Raw genomic sequence first — 5,625 nt, 5'->3', positions numbered from 1 at the left:
AGGGATAGAAGAGGAAGCCCCTCTTCGTTTTGAGACTGGGACCGAGTGTCACTATCACCCTTCGTGAACTTGTCGACCGTAGTGAGTGTCTCCAAACCGAAAACCGAAGACCGAAGACCGAAGACCGAAGACCGAAGACCGAAGACCGAAGACCGAAGACCGAAGACCGAAGACCGAAGACCGAAGACCGAAGACCGAAGACCGAAGACCGAAGACCGAAGACCGAAGACCGAAGACCGAAGACCGAAGACCGAAGACCGAAGACCGAAGACCGAAGACCGAAGACCGAAGACCGAAGACCGAAGACCGAAGACCGAAGACCGAAGACCGAAGACCGAAGAAGATCTCAAGACAAATGAAGATCTCCGCCAAAACGCTTTACTTGACGCTAAAACACTGAATTCGATGGGGTCTTCGTTTTGTAGTTTAACCCGCCTCAAACTGAAAAATGAAGACCCTCGCTGAAACGTTTTATTTGACGCTAAAACATTGAAATCAACGGGGTCTTCGTTTTGTAGGTTTATTCGCCTGAAACTACAAAACGAAGACCCTCTCTAAAATGCCGGTGTCCATTTTGTAGAAATTGCCGACCTTCACGTCAAGAGACTGTGAGATACTACCATACGAGAAAGAAGTGTCTAACCAACAGATTTCCTTTTATTTCGGTTGACTTCGTGGAAATTCCTAATGATGTTAAATATAGCCTTCGAAATTCACACAAGAAGTATCTCACAAGCGAGTTTGGGCTGACATTCGAATAAAACGTGAGACTACGTTCCTGTTTGTGAACGGACGTTTTTAGTACTTGTGCCTCAATTGCCCTACAATAGTTTTAAATTGAGTCCTAAAATCATGAACGAAGGCAGCCAAGTGGACCCATCACAATTTGAAGTAATTACATGCAAACGGCGCCAAACGCAGAAAAATTAGCGCATGTAACCAGTGTTTTGGTCTTGCTTCTAATTGGATGAGAAAATGGCTCGAGTTTTTTCAACCAGTTATACATACGCATATTACTTTCGAGAGCATGTAAACTTCGTATTGATAGTTAAATTGGATAGTTAAATCCAATGGCATTCTCACAGATAGACAATGGGGATTTAGGAGGGGCTATTCAACGGAGAGCCTCCTCCTTCATCTCACTGAGTCCTGGGGGAGTGCCCTGGATAGAGGCCATAAGGTTGGAGTCTTATTCATTGATTTCCGCAAAGCTTTTGATTGTGTCAACCACAGTATTCTTACTGAGAAACTCAAGGCTGTTGGCTTGGCAGGTGATATGTGGAAATGGATCAATGACTATCTCTCCAACCGTGTACAAGGGACTAGTGTAAGTGGGTCTAGATCTGATAGAATCCCCATTAGAGCTGGGGTCCCTCAGGGATCCTTACTAGGACCAAGATTGTTTGCATCTTATGTTAATGACCTCCCTGAATCTATTACCAGTGGAGAAGTCTATATGTACGCTGACGACACAACAATATATGTAGTAGGGAATACTGTTGATGAAATAACAACAGGGTTACAGGCTGTTTTGGACCAGGTTAATTCCTGGTGTCTTAGTAACAGATTGATTCTACATGAAGGTAAATCCGAGGCAATGGTCTTAAGTACTACCCCCTTCATAGGTCCTTTGAAACAGCTGAAGTGGGGTATGGACACCATTCGGTATGTGTCCTCCACCAATTGCCTTGGGGTTACAATTGATGATAAACTCTCTTGGTCTCAGCATGTTGCATTGGCTAGATCTGCATTTAATGCCAAAGTTAAAATGTTGAGACGTATAAATTTCCTATGTACATCTATCTTGGAGACTTTTTACTATAGGATAGTTATACCAAGTGTTCTATATGGAATTGCAATTTGGGGGTCTGGATCCAAGCTTAAAGATCTAGAAATGATTCACATCAGGGCTGCCAGGCTAATTCATAAGATACCAAATAGTTTTGGGGATAATGATGTACTTTCTAAGGTTGGCTGGATGCCTTTAGAGTATTTTTATAAGCTACGTATCTTAACTATTACATATAATGCTTATTATAATTTAGGGTTGCGGGAAATTAATTGTTTGGTGACCAAGAACTCTAACAGTTATAACCTAAGGAAATCCCTGAATGTTGTACTTAATAGGCCCAAAACCGAATTGGGTCGTAGGTCCTTTGCTCATAGATCTGCAGTAGCATGGAATGCACTTCCCGATAATGTTAAAGATTCTCCAAATTTATCTATTTTTAAATATAACTTAAAACAATCCAAGCAAACTGTTATGAATATTAATTTTGAAAAGGGAGGTAATGTTATACAAAACATGAAACCAAATTTTCACTATTACTAAAACTTTATGGTTTACTTGATTTATTCAACTTATAAATTTTATCATATCTGTATTTTATATAATTATAGACTAATTAGTTTAGGCAGGTCCACATCAGCTGTAAAGTTGCGCAAATTTTAACCTGCGTTATCAAATAAAGTTATGTATGTATGTATGTATGTAAATTGAATTATGGGAAAATGACTGCTTGCATATTTAGTTGTAGAATTAACTATCGCTGTTTGAGTTTTGTTTAACTGTCACTACATGTAGCAACCCCATGCAGTGAATTCCTCATAGGTTAAACTTGTTATCACGAAAGTTAAACGTAAGAGTTGTTCCTTGTTTTCAGCTTCCCGGTTTTTCTTGCTTTTATACTGAGCTAGTTAATGTTCGTGCCGGCCGGCCGGCCCGGGGCGTTAACCGTAAGATGACATATACTTATGGAATTTGAGTTATTTCATTAGCTTCCAACTTAACCTTGAGCCGGTAACGATGGAGCATAATCGTGTTATATGGCTTGATCGCGAGCATAAGTGGATGGAAGTGGATTTTCACATACCAAGCAACAAATCGGTGAAAGGATTGTTTGTCAAAATGTACACTCAGAATTAGTGTACAGCGGAAAATAAACTGACCAAGATAACATCCTAACTGTTAGGATAACCTGTTCTATTCCATAAAGGTACATCAGAGTTATCCAGGCACGCGTTTATGTTTACCGCTACTTTGTATTAGTTGTTACGACAATAATTGTCGAACAATAAACTCTGTCGCTCAAGGTTTTTACAACTCTGAAAATTAATGTCTGAATTCAAAAGCTATATTTAGGTAGACTCTTCCAATACAGAACTGGCACATTGCAATGGCTAACTTCTTATTCCATTGCTGTTGGTAAATAAAACTGTTAAATGACAGCTGCCAAGTGCGACATTATGGTTGTGTATCACTACTACCAGTCAATAACGCTTTAAAGATGAATTACAGTAAACGCTCTACTAAACCCCTAGGGGAGCTTAATTAATTTCAGGCCTTAATAGAGAGGGGGCGCTTATTTCAAATCTTAAAACACCGTTTCCGTCTTAAAATGGTTTTGTACAAACTCAAACAACTGCGGTGAAACTTTAAATGGAACGAATTATTTAATATGGAGCAGCCAACATTATTATGTATTTGAAAGTATACTTGTTTAAAAAAAAATCAAATGGGCCGCATGAAGTGGATTTTGTAATATGGAATAAGTTGGACTAATTACAACATCTCATGTCCCCAAACGGGGTGGGTGGGGGGGGGGGGGGTTAATAGAAAGGGGGGGCCTTATTACAGAAAAAACGACTTCCACACGGGGGGCTTATTAGAGGGGGGGGGTTAACAGCGAGGTGGGTTTTAATAGAGATTTTGCAGTAAAACAACAACCAGATTAGAATTTTCTGATGTCAACCGTCGGGCCTATGTATTGCAAGAGCCCTTTAACTGAAACTAGTTGTTTCGTACTCGTTTAGTAGTTTTAGGCGGCGATTTCTACAAAATGGACACCGGCATTTTAGAGGCGGGTAAAACTTCAAAACGAAGACCCCACTGATTTTAATGTTTCAGCGTCAAATAAACGTTTCAGCGAGGGTCATCGTTTTTTAGTTTGAGGCGGGTAAAACTACAAGAGGAAGACCCCCATCAAATTCAATGTTTTAACGTCAAGTAAAGCGTTTAGCGAGGGTCTTCATTTTGTAGTTTGAGGTGGGCAAAACTACCATACGGAGACCCCACCGATTTCAATGTTTTAGCGTCAAATAGAGCGTTTTGGCGAAGGTCTTCGTTTTGTAGTTTGAGGTGGGTAAAACTACAAAACGAGGACCTGGTCGATTTCACTGTTTTGGTGTCGAAAAAAGCGTTTCAGCACATTTCATTTAATGGATTTCCAAGTCTTCGGTCTTCGGTTTGGAAACACCCCGACTGTTGTCGGCAAAATTGCCTAAACAATATGGCGGATGGTACAATTTATGGAAGAAAACTCGATCTAACCCATAAATTTGGGACATTTGCACAAATTATAGAAACTATCCTTTCGGAGAAACGTTCCATTCAGCGTAAACTGTGCGTGAAACTTGCGAAAGTGTCGAACAAGCGTGACTCGATGGCACCGATATCAATCACGCGTGCGTATGAAGCTGAATTAAAGTCACGCAAATAGGAGTTCCTTTTATTATCACTGAAAAGCGTGTGTGGGCATGCAGTTGATAAGCAACGAAGAAAAAATGCTAAGGTGACAAACACATAGTGTTTTTTGCTGCAGTTCTAAGAATAACAGCAAATTATAGTTTTCACAGTTCAAACTTTTTTATAGGTCATGTACATGTGGGAATAAGATGGCGGGCTTTTACTGGGCCAAATCCCTCTAAGCTGACATCGCTGCTGATTTGTTTGTATCCCACAATACATTTCTTTTAATTTACACCAATTTTCTTTGCATATATTTCAATGTGATTGTAGGTGGTGCATAATTTTTCTGCAGTTTGTATTTATGTACTTTAGTTCAACCTCCCTCCCTGGAGGTTTATGGTCAGTGTCTGACTCTGCATTCAGGAAGGTTCAGGTTTCCTCGTCAGATAAAAGGAGGGTTTTTCCTGACTGGTAGCAGGCACACATTTGTAACTTGTGCCAGTGATCGTAGAACTGTAATTCAGAGTTTGTTGTCAACATTGTAATTTTTTCTTGTTGCTGCCTTGGCAATATTTATGCAATTGTATAAAAAACGGGAACTGATGCTTACTTTACGCTGGGCCTCTATCCAGTACAGCACTCAGTTTTCCTATTTTACAATGAGAGATTTACTGTCCCGATTGTCTACCATTTCACCTTTCTGCTTTCCAAGGAGTAATAATGACCGTGTTTTCTGCTTCTGTTTCATAAACGATGATTGCATGGCAGGATTGCTTTCTTTAACTGAATTTTCAAAAATGATTCAAAGAAGTGTTCAACTAATTTGGAGTGCAGAAAAGTAAAATTTGGAGCAAACCACAGTAAATATTGTGCGAAGTCGACTAAATATGCAAGCTGTACCTCTATCCAGTAGTATTTTTGAAGCCTCTTAAGATCCTACCAGCTAGAGGTACAAGACTGTAGTGTTTGTGAATGTTTAAGTCTACCCTCCCCACCCCCCTTGTTTGAATATCGGAGTGTGCATGTTGCGATGTTAATAATTAAAACAACGTGTTGGATTTCTTTCAAAGGTGTTGTTTACTGTTTGTGTTAAATCCGTTAATACACTATAAAGACCAAATGAAAAAAAAGGAAATGTAGACCTATTCTTGAAAAAA

General features: G+C 39.7%; 1 protein-coding gene and 1 pseudogene across 1 annotated transcript in view; one reads left to right on the top strand and one right to left on the bottom strand.

The window, feature by feature from the left end:
- The window catches only part of LOC131785389 (uncharacterized), a 74,876-nt gene that overhangs the window by 38,310 nt on the left and 30,941 nt on the right, over positions 1–5,625 (bottom strand). The window lies entirely within an intron of this gene.
- On the top strand, positions 1,071–2,486 carry LOC136281677 (uncharacterized; annotated as a pseudogene).

This window comes from Pocillopora verrucosa, chromosome 6, assembly GCF_036669915.1.
Source record: "Pocillopora verrucosa isolate sample1 chromosome 6, ASM3666991v2, whole genome shotgun sequence".
In the NCBI taxonomy this organism is placed as follows: Eukaryota; Metazoa; Cnidaria; class Anthozoa; order Scleractinia; family Pocilloporidae; genus Pocillopora; species Pocillopora verrucosa.
The sequence above is the reverse complement of the archived record's forward strand: the minus strand, read 5'-3'. Positions and strand labels throughout refer to the sequence as shown.